The following is a 21,235-nucleotide window of genomic DNA, read 5'->3' on the forward strand; positions in this document are numbered from 1 at the left end:
TGGCTCAGTTTCTTCGTTTTTTTTTCTTCTTATTTTTCTTCCTCTTTTCGCACACTTACAAAAACTGCTATAAAACGCGAACGCCTTATCCGATTTTCTTGAAATTTGGCACACAGAAAGGGGGTATAAAGGCGCATCTCGGTACCAACTTTGGCTGGAATACCATAAACAGGCAAAGAGTTATGAGCGATTATGCACGAAAAATAACACCAATATGTTGTCACGCCTACACGGTAAACCGCAAATGGGAAGAAGCTGACAATCGGAGGGTGAATAGGTTAACTATTGAACCTCAAACCTTTTGTGGTTTGAAAGTAATCGAGCTAAAAACCAGGAAGATACAACAACAAAACCAACAGTGTGTAATATTTGCACAACCGAGATTAGCTAATAAAAAACGAATACTTGCCACACCTACCAGATAAACCGCTTGGGGTAATGCTTTAAAATTCACTGTACAGATGGAGTAATCATCTTAGAAAGGCTCTTCAGTGGTGTAGAAGAATCAGACTTAAAGCCACGGAGTTATAACACGAAATCCAACTTGGTGTAGCAAGTGCGAGATCGAGATACTCTAATAGAGCAGTCATCCTAATAGAGCAGTCACCCTGAACAGAATTCAAGAGATCAGTTAGAAATAAGTAACCTGTATAGAGATCAGCTACAAACAAGTTACCCTGTAGAGGGTTCAGCTACAAACAATTCACCCTGTTCAGACATCAGTTAGAAGAAGTTTTCTTGTAGAGAGTTCAGTTACAAACAAATCACCCTGTTGAAAGATCAGCTAGAAGATGTCACCTTGTAGATAGTTCAGTTACAAAGAAACCACCATGTAGAGAATTCAGCTACAAACTAGTGACCCTGTAGATACATCAGCTAGAAGAAGTTACCTTGTAGAGAGTTCAGCTACAAAGAAACCATTCTGTAAAGAGCTCAGCTGCAAACAAATCACCTATACAGAATTCAGCTACAAACAAATCACCCTGTAGAGAGATCAGCTAGAAGAAGTTACTTTGTAGATAGTTCAGCTACAAACAAATCATCCTGTAGAGAGATCAGCTAGAAGAAGTTACCTTGTAGATAGTTCAGCTACAAACAATTCACCCTGTACAGAGCTCAGTTAAAAGAGGTTTCCTTGTAGAGAGTTCAGCTACAAACAAATCACCTTGTAGAGAGATCAGTTTGAAGAAGTTACATTGTAGATCGTTCAGCTACAAACAATTCACCCTGTAAAGAGATCAGCTAGAAGAAGTTACCTTGTAGAGAGTTCAGCTACAAAGAAACCATCATGTAGAGAATTCAGCCACAAACAAATCGCATGTAGAGAGTTCAGCTACAAACAAATCTCCCTGTAGAGAGATCAGCTAGAAGAAGTTTCCTTGTAGAGAGTTCTGCTACAAACAAATCACCCTGTAGAAAGATCAGCTAGAAGAAATCACCTTGTAGAGAGTTCAGCTTCAAAGAAACAATCATGTGAGAGTTCAGCTACAAACAAATTGTCCTGTAGAGAGATCAGCTAGAAGAAGTTACCTTGTGGAGAGTTCAGCTACAAACAAATCACCCTGTAGAAAGATCAGCTATAGAAGAAATCACCTTGTAGAGAGTTCAGCTACAAAGAAACCATCATGTAGAGAGTTCAGCTACAAACAAATCACCCTGTAGAAAGATCAGCTATAGAAGAAATCACCTTGTAGAGAGTTCAGCTACAAAGAAACCATCATGTAGAGAGTTCAGCTACAAACAAATCACCCTGTAGAAAGATCAGCTATTGAAGAAATCACCTTGTAGAGAGTTCAGCTACAAAGAAACCATCATGTAGAGAGTTCAGCTACAAACAAATCGTCCTGTAGAGAGATCAGCTAGAAGAAGTCACCTTGCAAGGAGTTCAGTTACAAAGAAACCACCATGTAGAGAGTTCAGCTGCAAACAAATCACCTGTAGAGAGTTCAGCTAGAAACAAGTCACCCTGTAGAGAGATCAGCTAGAAACAAGTCACCTTGTAGAGAGTTCAGCTAGAAGAAGTCACATTGTAGAGAGTTCAGCTACAAAGAAACTACCATGTAGAGAGTTCAGCTGCAAACAAATCACCCTGTAGAGAACTCAACTACAAACAAATCGCCCTGTAGAAAGATTAGCTAGAAAAAGTTACCTTATAGGGAGTTCAGCTACGAACAGATCACCCTGTAAAGAGTTCAGCTACAAACAAATCACCCTGTAGAGAGTTCAGTTACAAAGAAACCACCATGTAGAGAGTTCAGCTGCAAAAAAATCATTCACTCTGTAGAGAGTTCAGCTAGAAGAAGTCACCTTGTAGAGAGTTCAGCTGCAAATAAATCACCCTGTAGAGAATTCAGCTACAAACAAATCATCCTGTAGAAAGCTCAGCTAGAAGAAGTTACCTTGTAGATCGTTCAGCTACAAACAATTCACCCTGTAGAGAGAGCAATTAGAAAGAAGTCACCTTGTAGAGTGTTCAGTTACAAAGAAACCACCATGGAGATTTCTGTAATCAATATATGTGACTGGGCCTGCAAAAATAGGGCATGTTGGCACATGAAAATTGCCTACTTTTTCAAACTTTGATGCATCATAACTTTGTATTCCATTATTGGTTGGCCATGAAATTTTCAGCACTTATTTAACATTTAGTTGGCTTTACAATACAAGTTGCAGAATGAAAATATTCTATTGCAGTACTGTGATATGAGATGTTAAGTGGTGGAGTGTAGTTTGTGCCCACATTCCCTATTTTTGCAGGCCCGGTCACATATGTCACCGGATTTTCGAAAAGGGGTCTTCCACACACATCCAATTCCGTAAACGATGGAGACCATAGCTCAGTGTTCAAGTAACATATTAACCTGAAAATTTCACCATGCATTCAGCTATAATAGTGGTGCTCACCACTGTCCAAGTTTCAAGGCAATAGCTCTTTCCAATCTGAAGTTATCAATTGTCAAAGTTGGCAAATTGAATGTGTGTGGAAGACCCCTTTTCGCAAATCCGGTCACATATGTATTATATATATAATTTGTACATTTACTGATAAAATATTTAAAGTACATCTACTTCATCTTTTCTTCTTCCTGTAGTAATGAAAAAAAACATAGGTTAAAAAAGTCCTAAAGCTGGCCATAGGCCGGCTTTGGAGTATACAAATACAAAAAGAAATGAAATCTAATCCAAAACAGCCAAGCTGCAAAAAAGTGTGCGGCCCTCAGAAAGGCTATGGTGAAAAAAGATGTGAAATCCAAGGTGGCAGCCAAGAAATAGCTGTGATGGTAGGTTAATGGTAAAAATTTTAATAATGACAATTTAGGTAAATTTTGTGAAGTGGCACAAAAATTCACCTGAATTGTCGATATTAAAATTTTTACCATTAACCTACCATCACAGCCATTTCTTGGCCGCCACCTTGGATTTCACATCTTTTTTCACCATAGCCTTTCTGAGGGCCGCACACCTTTTTTGCAGCTTGGCTGTTTTGGATTAGATATCTATTACAGTTAATTCAAAGATATGAACCTTATGTCTATTATAGTTAATTGAAAGATATGAACCTAACAATGATCAGCACTGTCACTGTTGTCATTTTTGATGTATTATACAGTACGATAGTACTATATATATATATTAGGGATCATGCAGAATTGAGCTTTTCTAGTTCAAAATATCACCCTAAAACCAGTCTCAATTTCCCTTCATGACAGCTTTGCAACATTGGCTAGGCATAGCCAAGCTCAAAAATGTCTTTAGACTAACCCCAAACTCTTCCAACAAAATTTCTATAGCATTTTAAAATTTTTCTATTCAACAGAATTTTACGCTGACTGACTGACAGCCAAGCATAATTTGACATATTGGCTTGATTTTGCCAACTGTAGATGTATAATACATGCATCATGGGCTTGCCTTTGTCCTCCTTTGTGTTCCAGTTCTCTTCACTGACAATGCAAGGTGTCAATTTACGCTACATAACGTGATACAGCTTAACTGTGGCTGTGTTAGCTTATCGCCGGTATTTTCCATAACAATATGATTAATAGTGGAGACACTTCTCACGTTGTTCTTTGTTTGCAACGCTGTGTAACGTGAAAAGCATAGCTGAAAATGAAGCATAATGGCTACCTCCCTTTTTGCTACATAATTGATAGTTGGGACATGTGTCCAGGTGTATAGTTTTCCAAGTGCCCTTCTTCCTTTGATGCAGTATATGTGCAAGTTCACCAGTCATAATTATGTTAGTCTTACATTTAATCCCTATATTTCAGTCTATACAGTAGTGAACAAGAGATGTTACCTATATGCTGCAGTGGACATTTAATCCCTAATTCAGTCATTTATAGACTGAATGAAGTATAGGGATTAATCGTCCACTAGTATATCTGCAGATGTATAGGCAACCTTTCTTCTTTCACTACTTTTTAGCAATTCCCTTGTTTCTCTACTTTTTTTATCGTAATCCAACTTTAAAATTTTTCATTTTTCCTTCTACTTGTATGTATATATAAATCTCCGTCACTTGTGCATCTGTACCACACAAACACAGTTCTGTGCAAGGTAAATCATTGCAATAACACCAGCATTTTAGCATGCAGCAGTTACTTGTAAGCCTGTCATTAAAAGCATCTTGGCTAGATCTTTGTCATCTTCTGGATAAGAATCACAGCATCGACAATTGCAATATTTGGATTATTTAAAGATGGTAATCATTCTGTCACCAGAAAGGAAATTTACATTGGGTTAACAGTTAGGTAACTGTGTTTCAAGATCATGTATCAATTTTAACTTGTTGGTGCATGTTTATCTGGTGCATAAAATTGCTCTTGGTGATCATGGTGAATTCATTGTTTATGTAAAAAGGAAACTTCCCTTTTAGGAGAGAGCTAATTCCAATTACTTTTAAAATGGAAATTCTTTCAAAATTCATCTAGTGCTAATTATGCTAAACATACGTAAGCACGTTAGCAAAAAAATGGGCTCAAAAGTTGACTGACATACGTAAGCACGTTAGCAAACAAAATGGGCTCAAAAGTTGACTGCCTTTAAGCGACTGCTCTATTAGAGTATCTAAAATTTCAGCTTTTTTAGGTTTGAATAGTTTTAGTAGAAGTCATATTATACTTTGTACCAGTTATACTCCAAATAATTCAGAATATTCATTAATTCTTTTCACTATAAAATATTCCTAAATTATAGCAGTATAATAGATGTTCTTCTATTCCCTTTGTAAAAACTTTCAATTATTCATGATTAACTGTCTCACCTCTAATGAAAAGAGGTGTAAAAATGTCACCAGAGAATTTGTTGAGTTCATTTATTAAACTTTTATGTCAAATTTAACTTGATATATTAGAGTTTTCTTATTTTATTAGCTGTCACTTTGAAATTAAAAAAATGCTGACCTTGCAGGAATCTGTGCAAATGTAAACATTGATTTTGAGATTCCTCATGCTTTAAGCTTTCCAAATATGTATAGGTTTGCTAATCCCCATAAACTTTGAGCGAAAGTGTATTTTTTGACATAGTGAACCTGACTAATAGTGAGTTTTCCTGTGTTGCCAGTGAGTCAAATCACATGCAGGCTCCACTTCTAGTGGCATCAATTCCTTGAAGTTTCAGCCTTGGCCAACTTCTTAGAAGACTATTGGTGTCCAACAGATGGAAGTTTGAGGCAGTTAAATATCTGTGTGCAACTAGTAATGGTGTTTTAAACTACAACCGCTACGAAATGACAGGAAATTTAGGAAAATTTGATAAATCCACACTTCATCAGCATTGACAAATTGAAAATCAGGAAATCATTATATCTAAACATGTACTGTTCAGGGGCGGATCTAGGATTTCAGAAGGGGGGATGCTAACATAATGGTTGGTTGCATGGCTAAGAAAAGTGACAACTGGTGAATACAGCTAGCTAGCTATAGTGTACAAAGCACACTCAGCATGCGGAGCATGCTCTATCTAGGGGGCCACAGAAAAGTTTTGCAAATTTAGTCTATTCGGTATTAAAATCTGGCAATATTATTGACTGAAAAATGATGCCACCTTGTTTAAGTGATTCACAATGCTTGTAAAGCATTGTAAAGCATTGTGAGTCACCTAAGTGTAAGTGTAATCTAATCAAAAACAGCCAAGCTGTAAAAAAAGGAGTGCGGCCCTTGAAAAGGCTATGGTGAAAAAAGATGAAATCCAAGGTGGTGGCCAAGAAATGGCTGTGATGGTAGGTTAATGGTAAAAATTTTAATAACGACAATTCAGGTGAATTTGGTGCCGCTTGGTCAATTGGCACAAATTCACCTGAATTGTCGTTATTAAAATTTTTACCATTAACCTACCATCAGAGCCATTTCTTGGCCGCCACCTTGGATTTCACATCTTTTTTCACCATAGCCTTTTCAAGGGCCGCACTCCTTTTTTTACAGCTTGGCTGTTTTTGATTAGATTTCACTTCTTTTTGTATTTGTATACCCCAAAGCCGGCCTATGGCCAGCTTTGGGGCTTTTTAACCTAATATATTTTTTCTTTACCACAGGAAAAAGAAAAAGATGAAGCAGATTTTATAAATACTTTAACTCATTCTGATTTTATCAGTAAATGTACAAATTATATATATAATGCATATATCAAGAGTTCATAATATAAAATGAGAGCATATATTTATTACATGTCAATTAATCTCCACAGGATAATTTTCAGCTGATTTCTCTACTGGGTGACTTGAAATGTAGCTGAACTCTCTACAGGGTGATCTGCTTGTATGTAGATGAACTCTTTACAGGATTCTCTCTACAAGGTGACTTGACTCTAGCTGAACTCTCTGCAGGGTTATCTGTTTGTAGTTGAATTCTCTACAGGGTGATTTGTTTGCAGCTGATGAACTCTCTACAAGGTAACTTCTTCTAGCTGATCTGTCTACAGGGTGACTTGTTTCTAGCTGGTCTCTCTACAGGGCGATTTGTTTGTAGCTGAATTCTCTACAGGGTGATGTGTTTGCAGCTGAACTCTCTACATGGTGGTTGCTTTGTAGCTAAACTCTCTAATAAGTGACTTCTTCTAGCTGAACTCTCTACAGGGTGATCTTTTCATAGCTGAACTCTCTACAGGATGATTTGTTTGCAGCTAAACTCTCTACATGATGATTTCTTTGTAGCTGAACTCTCTACAGGGTGATCTGTTTGTAGCTGAAATCCCTACAAGGTAACTTCTTCTAGCTGATCTTTCTACAGGGCGATTTGTTTGTAGCTGAGTTCTCTACAGGGTGTTCATTTGCAGCTGAACTCTCTACATGGTGGTTTCTTTATATCTGAACTCTCTACAATGTGACTTCTTCTAGCTGATCTCTCTACAGGGTGATTTGTTTGTAGCTGAACTCTCTACAGGTGATTTGTTTGTAGCTGAACTCTCTACAAGGTGATACTTCTAGGTGATCTCTCTACAGGATGACTTGTTTCTAACTGAATTCTCAACAGGGTGATCTGTTCATAGCTGAACTTTCTACTGGGTGATTTGTTTGCAGCTGAACTCTCTACATGGTAGTTTCTTTGTAGCTGAACTCTCTACAATGTGACTTCTTCTAGCTGAACTCTCTACAGGGTGACTTGTTTCTAGCTGATCTCTCTACAGGGTGACTTGTTTCTAGCTGATCTCTCTACAGGGTGACTTGTTTCTAGCTGATCTCTCTACATGGTGGTTTCTTTGTAGCTGAAATCTCTACAACTACAAGGTAACTTCTTCTAGCTGATCTTTCTACAGGGTGATTTGTTTGTAGCTGAATTCTCTACAGGGTGATTTATTTGCAGCTGAACTCTCTACAAGGTGACTTCTTCTAGCTGAACTCTCTACAGAGTGATTGATTTTTTTGCAGCTGAGCTCTCTACATTGTGGTTTCTTTGTAACTGAACTCTCTACAGTGTGATTTGTTTGTAGCTGAACTCTCTACAGGGTGATCTGTTCGTAGCTGAACTCCCTACAAGGTAAGTTCTTCTAGCTGATCTTTCTACAGGGCGATTTGTTTGTAGCTGAGTTCTCTACAGGGTGATTTGTTTGCAGCTGAACTCTCTACAAGTTAACTTCTTCTACCTGATCTTTCTACAGGGTGATTTGTTTGTAGCTGAATTCTCTACAGGGTGACTTGTTTCTAGCTGATCTCTGTACAGGGTGACTTGTTCCTGCTGAACTCTTTACAGGTAATTTGTTTGCAGCTGAACTCTCTTACATGGTGATTTCTTTGTAGCTGAACTCTCTACAAGGTTACTTCTTCTAGCTGATCTCTCTACAACATGACTTGCTTCTAACTGAACTCTCTACAGTGTGATCTGTTCATAGCGGAACTTTCTACAGGGTGATTTGTTTGTAGCTGAACACTTTGCATGATTGTTTCTTTGTAACTGAACTCTCTACAAGGTAACTTCTTCTAGCTTATCTCTCTACAGGGCAATTTGTTTGAGCTGAACTCTCTACATGATGGTTTCTTTGTAGCTGAACTCTCTATTAGGTACCTTCTTCTGGCTGATCTGACTACAGGGTGACTTGTTTGTAACTGAATTCCCTACAGAATAATTTGCAATGTAATATAATTGAGTAAATTATAAATGCAGCTGAATGCTTTATTAGGGTGACTGTTCTATTAGAGTATCTCGATCTCGCATTTGCTACACGTAATTGCCTATCGAATCATAACTCAGTGGTTTGTAATCCGATTCTTCTGTACTACTGCAAGGACTTTCTATGATGATTATTCCAGCTACATACTGATTTTCAGCTCATTGCTCTAAGCGGTTTGCCTGGTAGATACGAAAACTAATAGTTTTTTATTCATAAAAATCGATTGCGTAATTTTGACACAGGTCGGGTTTTGTGTCATATCTCCGTGGTCTTTATCCCGATTCCTTTCAAACCACAAAAAGGCACTCCTACGATGGTTGCTCCATCTACATATCAATTTTCAACTGATTCCTCAAAGGAGTTTACCCTGTAGGCGTGACAGACCTTCGACCTTATTTTACGCAAATAATCGGTCATAACTCCGTGAATATTCATCGGATTCCTACCAAAGTTGGTACACAGATCCGCCTTAATGAGCCCTTTAAGTGTGCCAATTTTCAGCCCGATCCGAGTACGTATTCGTGTTTTATGGCGAATTTTGCGAATGTGCGAAATGAAGAAGAAAAAAAACGAAGAAATTAAAACGAAATTTTGTTCGCTCGTATCTCGGAAATGGCTGGAGCGACTTTCTTTAAATTTGGTGTGTAGACTCCCCTTACTGGCCGGCACCTCTCTAGCAAATTTGGTTCCAATCGGATAAGGGATCACAGAGCTACATAGGTGTGAAAATTGCGTTTTCTTTCTTCCTGTTAATATACTCACGGGTGGCACGCCGGCTTCTTGGGCCGCACGACACATTACCGTGTGTCTTGATCAGTAATGATGAAATGACACCATTATTCCAGAACAGTTGTAATAGCTACTAGCTGTCATATAAGGGCACAGCCAGTAACTAAAAATATATTCTTTATATAAAGAACAGGAAAGAGAAGGATGCAACTACACATGATCAATACTTGCCATTAATCTTGTGTTTGAAATACCTTATTTTAGCAGTATAGCTAGTGTGCTTTACAGTCTCATGGCTCAAACTATAATGTCCAAACAGTAACAATGAAGAAAGGGCTTGAGAGGAAAAGTATACATTCACCATGCACTGTGTAGAGTACACATAGTATTACGTACACACCATATCAAGACACACGGTAGTGTGTCGTGCGGCCCAAGAAGCCGGCGTGCAACCCCGTGAGTATATTGACAGGAAGAAAGAAAACGCAATTTTCGCACCTCCGTAGCTCTGTGCTGCCTTGATGAAACAACACGAATTTTGCTGTGGACACTCCCTCCACCTTCAGCACTCCACATTCCAAATTTGAGCGAAATCGCTTCAAGCGTTCCCGAGATATGCGACTTCAAAAATTGGCTTAGTTTCTTCGTTTTTTTTTCTTCTTATTTTTCTTCCTCTTTTCGCACACTTACAAAAACTGCTATAAAACGCGAACGCCTTATCCGATCGCCTTGAACTTTGGCACACAGAAGGGGGGTATAAAGGCGCATCTCTGTACCAACTTTGGCTGGAATACGATAAACAGGCAAAGAGTTATGAGCGATTATTCACGAAACATAACACCAATATGTTGTCACGCCTACAGGGTAAACCGCGTATGGGAAGAAGCTGAAAATCGGTGGGTGAATAGGTTAACTATTGAACCTCAAACCTTTTGTGGTTTGAAAGAAATCGAGCTAAACACCAGGAAGATACAACGAAAAAACCAACAGTGTGTAACAATTACGCAATCGAGATTAGCTAATAAAAAACGACTGCTTGCCACGCCTACCAGGTAAACCACTTGGGGTAATGCTTTGAAAATCGCTGTACAGATGAAGTTATCATCTTAGAAAGGCTCTTCAATGGTGTAGAAGAATCAGACTTAAAGCCACGGAGTTATAACACGAAATCCAACTTGGTGTAGCAAGTGCGAGATCGAGATACTCTAATAGAGCAGTCATCCTAATAGAGCAGTCACCCTGAACAGAATTCAAGAGATCAGTTAGAAATAAGTAACCTGTATAGAGACCAGCTACAAACAAATCACCCTGTAGAGAGTTCAGCTACAAACAATTAACCCTGTTCAGACATCAGTTAGAAGAAGTTTTCTTGTAGAGAGTTTAGTTACAAACAAATCACCCTGTTGAAAGATCAGCTAGAAGATGTCACCTTGTAGATAGTTCAGTTACAAAGAAACCACCATGTAGAAAATTCAGCTACAAACTAGTGACCCTGTAGATACATCAGCTAGAAGAAATTACCTTGTAGAGAGTTCAGCTACAAAGAAACCATTCTGTAAAGAGCTCAGCTGCAAACAAATCACCTATACGGAATTCAGGTACAAGCAAATCACCCTGTATAGAGATCAGCTAGAAGAAGTTACCTTGTAGATAGTTCAGCTACAAACAAATCATCCTGTAGAGAGATCAGTTAGAAGAAGTTACCTTGTAGATCGTTCAGCTACAAACAATTCACCCTGTAAAGAGATCAGCTAGAAGAAGTTACCTTGTAGAGAGTTCAGCTACAAAGAAACCATCATGTAGAGAATTCAGCTGCAAACAAATCACGTGTAGAGAGTTCAGCTACAAACAAATCTCCCTGTAGAGAGATCAGCTAGAAGAAGTTTCCTTGTAGAGAGATCTGCTACAAACAAATCACCCTGTAGAAAGATCAGCTAGAAGAAATCACCTTGTAGAGAGTTCAGCTTCAAAGAAACAATCATGTGAGAGTTCAGCTACAAACAAATTGTCCTGTAAAGAGATCAGCTAGAAGAAGTTACCTTGTAGAGAGTTCAGCTACAAAGAAACCATCATGTAGAGAGTTCAGCTACAAACAAATCACCCTGTAGAAAGATCAGCTATAGAAGAAATCACCTTGTAGAGAGTTCAGCTACAAAGAAACCATCATGTATAGAGTTCAGCTACAAACAAATCACCCTGTAGAAAGATCAGCTATAGAAGAAATCACCTTGTAGAGAGTTCAGCTACAAAGAAACCATCATGTAGAGAGTTCAGCTACAAACAAATCGTCCTGTAGAGAGATCAGCTAGAAGAAATTACCTTGTAGAGAGTTCAGCTACAAAGAAACCATCATGTAGAGAGTTCAGCTGCAAACAAATCACCTGTAGAGAGTTAAGCTACAAACAAATCTCCCTGTAGAGAGATCAGCTAGAAGAAGTCACCTTGCAGAGAGTTCAGTTACAAAGAAACCACCATGTAGAGAGTTCAGCTGCAAACAAATCATCTGTAGAGAGTTCAGCTAGAAACAAGTCACCTTGTAGAGAGTTCAGCTAGAAGAAGTCACATTGTTGAGAGTTCAGCTGCAAAGAAACTACCATGTAGAGAATTCAGCTGCAAACAAATCACCCTGTAGAGAACTCAACTACAAACAAATTGCCCTGTAGAAAGATTAGCTAGAAGAAGTTACCTTATAGGGAGTTCAGCTACGAACAGATCACCCTGTAGAGAGTTCAGCTACAAACAAATCACCCTGTAGAGAGTTCAGTTACAAAGAAACCACCATGTAGAGAGTTCAGCTGCAAAAAATCAATCACTCTGTAGAGAGTTCAGCTAGAAGAATTCACCTTGTAGAGAGTTCAGCTGCAAATAAATCACCCTGTAGAAAGTTCAGCTATGAACAGATCACCCTGTAGAGAGATCAGCTAGAAACAAGTCACCCTATAGAGAGTTCAGTTAGAAGAAATTACCTTGTAGAGAGTTCAGCTACAAAGAAACCACCATTTAGAGAGTTCAGCTGCAAACAAATCACCCAGTAGAAAGTTCATCTATGAACAGATCACCCTGTTGAGAGTTCAGTTAGAAACAAGGAATCCTGTAGAGAGATCACCTAGAAGTATCACCTTGTAGAGAGTTCAGCTACAAACAAATCACCTGTAGAGAGTTCAGCTATAAAGAAACCACCATGTAGAGAATTCAGCTGCAAACAAACACCCTGTAGAGAACTCAGCTACAAACAAATCGCCCTGTAGAAAGATCAGCTAGAAGAAGTTACCTTGTAGGGATTTCAGCTACAAACAAATCATCCTGTAGAGAGTTCAGCTACAAAGAAACCATTCTTTAAAGAGCTCAGCTACAAATAAATCACCTGTACAGAATTCAGCTACGAACAAATCACCCTGTAGAGAGATCAGCTATAAGAAGTTACCTTGTAGATAGTTCAGCTACAAACAAATCTCCCTGTAGAGAGATCAGCTAGAAGAAATTACCTTGTAGAGAGTTCAGCTACAAAGAAACCACCATGTAGAGAGTTCAGCTGCAAAGAAATCACCCTGTAGAAAATTCTGCCAGAAACAAATTGCCCTGTAGAAAGATCAGTTAGAAGAAGTTACCTTTTAGAGAGTTCAGCTACAAATAAACCATTCTGTAAAGATCTCAGCTGCAAACAAATCACCTGCACAGAATTCAGCTACAAACACATCACCCTTTAGAGAGATCAGCTAGAAGAAGTTACCTTGTAGATCGTTCAGCTACAAACAATTCACCCTGTAGAGAGAGCAATTAGAAGAAGTCACCTTGTAGAGTGTTCAGTTACAAAGAAACCACCATGGAGATTGCTGGAATCAATATATGTGACTGGATTTGCGAAGAGGGGTCTTCCACACACATCCAATTCTGTAAACGTTGGAGACCATAACTCAGTGTTCCACTAACATATTAACCTGAAACTTTCACCATGTATTCAGCTATAGTGGTGCTCACCACTGCCCAACTTTCAAGGCAATAGCTCTTTCCAATCTGAAGTTATCAATTGTCAAAGTTGGCAAATTGGATGTGTGTGGAAGACCCCTTTCGCAAATCCGGTCACATATGTATTATAATATATAATTTGTACATTTACTGATAAAATATTTAAAGTACATCTACTTCATTTTTTTTTCTTCCTGTAGTAAAGAAAAAAACATAGGTTAAAAAAGTCCCAAAGCTGGCCATAGGCCGGCTTTGGGGTATACAAATACAAAAAGAAATGAAATCTAATCCAAAACAGCTAAGCTGTAAAAAAAGTGTGCGGCCCTCAGAAAGGCTATGGTGAAAAAAGATGTGAAATCCAAGGTGGCGGCCAAGAAATGGCTGTGATGGTAGGTTAATGGTAAAAATTTTAATAACGACAATTCAGGTGAAGTTTTGTGCCACTCCACAAAACTTACCTTAATTGTCATTATTAAAATTTTTACCATTAACCTACCATCACAGCCATTTCTTGGCCGCCACCTTGGATTTCACATCTTTTTTCACCATAGCCTTTCTGAGGGCCGCACACTTTTTTTACAGCTTAGCTGTTTTGGATTAGATTAATTTTGCAACCAGAGTCCAAAGTCACTTACATATACAACTAGGTTTTGGCCACAACTAACCCCCTTATAACATGACAGCGTAAATGCTGTGGTATCATTTGAGCTTATAAATTAGAGCTTCAAGGGGTTTGGGAGTGCAAACACTGTATGACATAAAATTTTATTAGCTTCAATTGATGCTAGATTCAGATAAATACAGCATGGAACTTTGGTACTGATAAAGCAAAAACAAACAGTTTTCTCAGATACTACAGCCTTGTTAACATATACATGCTAAAAAAATTAACTGTTTTACTTAGGCATGTCAACCCAAGCATCAATGTAGCAACAACTGAAAATACCCATTATAATATTAAACTATTTGACAGAAGTTGTTCTCAGAAAGTTATTAGTATATGGCAGGATGTTTGGAGCAATGGTAAGATTGCAGTGCAGAAGTCAAGAAAACACCACTGGCAACTTCTTGAAAAAAAGCATTATGATGGATGTTTTATTAGATTATTTTGATTTTTAGCAGCTTTTAGGTTACGTCTCACACCAAAAGTATACACCTCTTAGTAATTCTAAGTAAAGATTCCTTCTCTTTCCATCTTTTCATTGCCATGCATATGTATAAGATGCAATTGCATCTATACTGCAATTTCTAGAAGCTTCCTAGCTTATACATGGTAAAATTTTGGAGGGGGGTGCTTCAGCACCCCAAGCACCCCCTCTAAATCTGCCCTTGACTGTTAGGGGCACGTTTGGAAGTTTGATGAATTAAAATTTGACTGATTTGTCAAATTCATTGCCTTTTCTTTTGTTAAAAATTTCCTGTCGTACGGTATAGTTCATATAAATGTTATACAAAACTTGTTAATGTATATGGTACATAGTTAATGCAAGTACGTATTAATCACCTGATCTATGTATAGATCTGCAAGAACCCCATATTCCCATAATTATTATAAGTGCATGAGATTCTCAGGTATCACGTATTAGATAAAGTGTTCAAGCATCATAACTCCACAGAATAAAGTTATGACCACATATTTCTTACCTAAAGTTCAAACATCCAAGCAGCAAGAAGCTGCCTCTCGGTAGCCTTGTATGAAGGTAGCTTTTAAAGTAAACATTATCGCTAGAGTTGAGTCCAGATTCCAGAAACTGATAATGTATAGTGTAGCCTCCAAATTTCAGAATCATTGGTTACACCAACTAGTTGGATTTAGTCAGATGTTGCAAATCAATGTATGGGCAAGAAATATATTTAAATAATGTATTTCAATCTACAGAAAACTTGGGCTGGGCTTGGATACATCAAATATACAACATAGTGATAGTCTTCATACATGTCGGTGAATATACATGTTGGTGAAATTTCCAGTACAGTAATTTAAAATGCATTGATAGGACTTTTCGCTGACACATTTATTGAACTAATTAACAAACCAATTTGATAGAAGAAACATTTTCTTCGGTAATTTATGACCCAAATGGAATCAAAACAAAATCCTGTATGTATAAACATGTGTTTAGGATATTGTGAGAGCACTGTATACGTATGGTGTTTAAATATGTACGTACTTTTATAGAAACTTGTAAAGCTGTATCTGCTGCTTGTTCACTACATTTTTCAACCTAATACACACAAAGCCGGTATTTTCAATAGCTGGTTTGATTATTGGGTGCACCTAAAATTATTAAAATCCATGGGAAAATTACAAAAGCTTCACTTGTGGTGGTTAACCTGCCTTTATAAAAAGTAGATAATAAATTTTCCTTTCTATAAGCACACAATTTGGAACTTTTGTATGACATTAATGAGTCAGCAGCAAGCAGTCAAAGCCATTAACACATTGCTAATGAAACCACTACAATTTTTCTTGTCAACAGCAACTGACTCTGAAATGGTTTAAACGTCACTGTAGCTTATCAATACCACATGTTTACAGTTTGCAACTTGCACTTCTTGCAACTTGGTGGGCAAGAGACAAATTTTCTCAACGTCCATCTTTACAAGAGGTAGATATATATCAAGACACACGGTAGTGTGTCGTACGGCCCAAGAAGCCGGCGCGCCACACCGTGAGTATATTGACAGGAAGAAATAAAAAGGTCATTTTCACACATTTGTATCTCGGTGATACCTCATCCGATTGGAACCAAATTTGCTGCAGAATTGCCCGCCAGCTAGGGGAGTCTACATTCCAAATTTGAAGGAAATCACTCTAGCCATTTCCGAGATACGAGTGGCCAAAGTTTCGTTTTCTTTTCTTCGTTTTTTTTTTCTTCTTCTTCGTCTTTTCGCACACTTGCAAAAATTGCTATAACAAGCAAACGCGTACTCCGATCGCCTTGAAATTTGGCACACAGAAAGGGAGTCCAACGGCGAATCCTAGCATCAACTTTGGTACAACTCCGATGAATGGTTCAGGAGTTATGACCGATTATTCGCGTAAAACAAGATCTATTTGTTGTCACGCCTACAGGGTAAACCGCTTCATGGAATGAGTTGAAAATTGCTATGCACATGGAGTAACCATCGTAGGAGTGCCTTTTGGTGGTTTGAAAGGAATCGAGATTAAGACCATGGAGATATGACACAAAACCCAACCTGTGTCACAATTACGCGATCGATTTTTAGGAATAAAAAAGTATTAGCTTTCACGTTTACTAGGCAAACTGCTTAGAGCAATGAGATGAAAATCGGTGTATAGCTGGAATAATCTTCATAGAAAGTACTTGCAGTAGTACAGAAGAATCGGATTACAAACCACTGAGTTATGATTCGAAAGCCAACTCCGTGTAGCAAATGCGAGATCGAGATACTCTAATAGAACAGCCACCCTAATAGAGCATTCGGCTAATTTATTTACTCCATTATAGAATTTTATTACATCACAATTTATTCTGTAGGGAGTTCAGCAGCAAACAGTTAATCTTATAGACAGTTCAGCAAGAAGACAGTCACCATGTGGAGAGTTAAGCAAATATATGTCCTACAGACCTTCAGCACTTGTGCTGTAAAGCATTAATAAATAAACTAGTGTCCATTTGGTTCTACTTGGGGTACTTTGAGATAATGAGTTACTCTCTAGAATTCCTATGGATATAGTTACATGAAAATAACAAGGAGAAAACATCCTGACCACCTGGTAGACTCCTGTAAGCGTTTGAGCGTAAATCGGATGGCTGCAGGTTCGAGGCTACCTAGGTCCAGTCATGGATTTTTTCTCCTTTCTCCAACTTTTCAAACACACCTTAAGTAGCTAAAGTCTTTGAGCAGGCTGTAGGACCAGGTGTCCTACAGACCTTCAGCACTTGTGCTGTAAAGCATTAATAAAAAAATAAAAAATAAAAATCACCATAGAGATTCAGAACATTACAAGTCACACTGAAGAAAGTTCAGCTATAAACAAGTCATGCACCCTGTAGAGAATTCAGCTACAATTAAGTCACTCTCTAGAGAATTCAGTTACACAGAATTCAGCTACACACAAGTCACTGTGGAGAGAGTTCAGCTACAAACAAATTACCCTTTAGAGTGATCAGCAATGAACAAATCAACACAAATCTACCTGTAGAGAGATAAGCTAGAAACAAATCACCCTGTAGAGAGTTCAGCTACAAAAAATCACCCTGTAGAGACATCAGCCAGAAACTAGACTCAATGTAAGGAGTTCAGCTACAAGCAATCACCCTGTAGAGAGTTCAGTTAAAACAAATCAACCTGCAGGATATCAGCTACAAACAAATCACCTTATAGAGAGTTCAGCTACAAACAAATTACCCTGTAGAGAGATCGGCTACAAACAAATCAACCTGCAGAGAGATCAGCTAGAAACAAATCAACTTGTAGAGAGATCAGCTACAAACAAATCACCCTGTAGAGAGATCAGCTACAAACTACACACAATGTAAGGAGTTCAGCTACAAACAAATCACCCTGTAGAGAGTTCAGCTAAAACAAATCAACCTGCAGAGAGATCAGCTACAAACAAATCACCTTTTAGACAGTTCAGCTACAAACAAATTACTTTGTAGAGAGATCGGCTACAAACAAATCAACCTGCAGAGAGATCAGCTACACACAATTCAACTTGTAGAGAGATCAGCTACAAGCAAATCACCTGTAGAGAGTTCAGCTAGAAGAAGTCACCTTGTAGAGAGTTCAGCTACAAAGAAACCATCATGTAGAGAGTTCAGCTACAAAGAAAGCACCATGTAGAGAGTTTAGCTACAAACAAATCACCTGTAGAGAGTTCAGCTAGAAGAAGTCACCTTGTAGAGAGTTCAGCTACAAAGAAACCATCATGTAGAGAGTTTAGCTACAAAGAAAGCCCCATGTAGAGAGTTTAGCTGCAAACAAATCACCTGTAGACAGTTCAGCTAGAAACAAATCACCCTGTAGAGAGATCAGCTAGAAGAGGTCACCTTGTAGAGAGTTCAGCTACAAAGAAACCATCAGGAGGAGAGTTCAGCTACTGTACAAAGGAATCACCCTGTAGAGAGTTCAGCTAGAAGAAGTCACCTTGTAGAGAGTTCAGCTACAAAGAAACCATCATGTAGAGAGTTCAGCTACAAAGAAACCAACCACCATGGATGTAGAAAGTTTAGCTGCAAACAAATTACCTGTAGAGAGTTCAGCTAAAAACAAATCACCCTGTAGAGAAATCAGCTAGAAGAGGTCACCTTGTAGAGAGTTCAGCTACAAAGAAATCGCCACCTAAAGAGTTCAGCTGCAAACAAATCACCCTGTAGAGGGATCAACTAAAAGAAGTCACCTTGTAGAGAGTTCAGCTACAAAGAAACCATCATGTGGAGAGTTCAGCTACAAAGAAATCACCCTGTAGAGAGTTCAGCTACAAAGAAATCACCCTGTAGAGAGTTCAACTAGAAGAAATCACCTTGTAGAGAGTTCAGCTACAAAGAAACCATCATGTAGAGAGTTCAGTTACAAAGAAACCACCATGGATGTAGAGAGTTTAGTTGCAAACAAATAACCTGTAGAGAGTTCAGCTAGAAACAAATCACCCTGTAGAGAAATCAGCTAGAAGAGGTCACCTTGTAGAGAGTTCAGCTACAAAGAAAGCACCATGTAGAGAGTTTAGCTACAAACAAATCACCTGTAGAGAGTTCAGCTAGAAGAAGTCACCTTGTAGAGAGTTCAGCTACAAAGAAACCGTCAAGTAGAGAGTTTAGCTACAAAGAAAGCACCATGTAGAGAATTTAGCTGCAAACAAAGCACCATGCATGTAGAGAGTTTAGCTACAAACAAATCACCTGTAGAGAGATCAGCTAGAATAGGTCACCTTGTAGTGAGTTCAGCTACAAAGAAACCATCATGTGGAGTATTCAGCTACAAAGAAATCACCCTGTAGAGAGTTCAGCTAGAAGAAGTCACCTTGTAGAGAGTTCAGCTACAAAGAAACCGTCATGTAGAGAGTTTAGCTACAAAGAAAGCACCATGTAGAGAATTTAGCTGCAAACAAAGCACCATGCATGTAGAGAGTTTAGCTACAAACAAATCACCTGTAGAGAGATCAGCTAGAAGAAGTCACCTTGTAGAGAGTTCAGCTACAAAGAAACCATCATGTAGAGAGTTCAGTTACAAAGAAACCATCATGGATGTAGAGAGTTTAGCTGCAAACAAATAACCTGCACAGAGTTCAGCTAGAAACAAATCACCCTGTTGAGAAATCAGCTAGAAGAGGTCACCTTGTAGAGAGTTCAGCTACAAAGAAACCGTTATGTAGAGAGTTCAGCTACAAAGAAAGCACCATGTAGAGAGTTTAGCTACAAACAAATCACCTGTAGAGATTTCAGCTAGAAGAAGTCACCTTGTAGAGAGTTCAGCTACAAAGAAACCATCATGTAGAGAGTTCAGCTACAAAGAAAGCACCATGTAGAGAGTTTAGCTGCAAACAAATCACCTGTAGAGAGTTCAGCTACAAACATATCACCTGTAGAGAGTTCAGCTAGAAGAAGTCACCTTGTAGAGAGTTCAGCTACAAAGAAACCGTCATGTGGAGAGTTCAGCTACAAAGAAAGCACCATGTAGAGAGTTTAGCTGCAAACAAATCACCTGCAGAGAGTTCAGCTAGAAACAAATCACCCTGTAGAGAGATCAGCTAGAAGAGGTCACCTTGTAGAGAGTTCAGCTACAAAGAAGCCATCAGGTGGAGAGTTCAGCTACAAAGAAATCACCCTGTAGAGAGTTCAGCTAGAAGAAGCCACCTTGTAGAGAGTTCAGCTACAAAGAAACCATCATGTAGAGAGTTCAGCTACAAATAAACCACCATGGATGTAGAGAGTTTAGTTGCAAACAAATCACCTGTAGAGAGTTCAGCTAGAAGAAGTCACTTTGTAGAGAGTTCAGCTACAAAGAAACCATCATGTAGAGAGTTCAGCTACAAAGAAAGCACCATGTAGAGAGTTTAGCTGCAAACAAATCACCTGTAGAGAGTTCAGCTAGAAACAAATCACCCTGTAGAGAGATCAGTTAGAAGAGGTCACCTTGTAGAGAGTTCAGCTACAAAGAAATCACCACCTAAAGAGTTCAGCTGCAAACAAATCACCCTGTAGGGATCAGCTAAAAGAAGTCACCTTGTAGAGCGTTCAGCTACAAAGAAACCATCATGTGGAGAGTTCAGCTACAAAGAAGTCACCCTGTAGAGAGTTCAGCTAGAAGAAGTCACCTTGTAGAGAGTTCAGCTACAAAGAAACCATCATGTAGAGAGTTCAGTTACAAAGAAACCACCATGGATGTAGAAAGTTTAGCTGCAAACAAATTACCTGTAGAGAGTTCAGCTAGAAACAAATCACCCTGTAGAGAAATCAGCTAGAAGAATTTATCTTGTAGAGAGTTCAGCTACAAAGAAACCATCCTGTATGTAGTTCAGCTATATTTTAAGTCACCCAGTAGAGAGATCAGCTGCTAAAAAATATCCTGTGGGGAATAATGGGCATGTAATAAATATATGTATATAATTTGTATAATTACTAATAAAATCAAAAATAATTGAAGTATTGAAAAACTTCTATAAGTTCTTTTCTTCTTCCTGTGGTAAATAAAAAAACACATGGGTTAAAAAAGCCCCAAAGCCAGCCTATGGCTGGCTTTGCAGTATACAAATACAAAAAGAAGTGATATCTAATCAAAAACAGCCAAGCTGTAAAAAAAGGTGCGGCCCCCAAAAAGGCCACGGTGAAAAAAGATGTGAAATCCAAGGTGGCGGCCAAGAAATGGCTGTGATGGTAGGTTAATGGTAAAAATTTTAATAACGACAATTCAGGTGAATTTTGTGCCACTTGGTCTTGGCATCAAATTCACCTGAATTGTCGTT

At 38.4% G+C, this 21,235-nt stretch overlaps 1 protein-coding gene across 5 annotated transcripts in view; it reads right to left on the reverse strand.

Annotated features, from left to right (window-relative positions):
* The window catches only part of LOC136264338 (mucin-17-like), a 330,828-nt gene that overhangs the window by 50,798 nt on the left and 258,795 nt on the right, over nt 1–21,235 (reverse strand). The gene's annotated exons all lie outside the window — the stretch shown is intronic.

The sequence above is a fragment of the Dysidea avara genome, chromosome 1 (assembly GCF_963678975.1).
Source record: "Dysidea avara chromosome 1, odDysAvar1.4, whole genome shotgun sequence".
NCBI lineage: Eukaryota > Metazoa > Porifera > Demospongiae > Dictyoceratida > Dysideidae > Dysidea > Dysidea avara.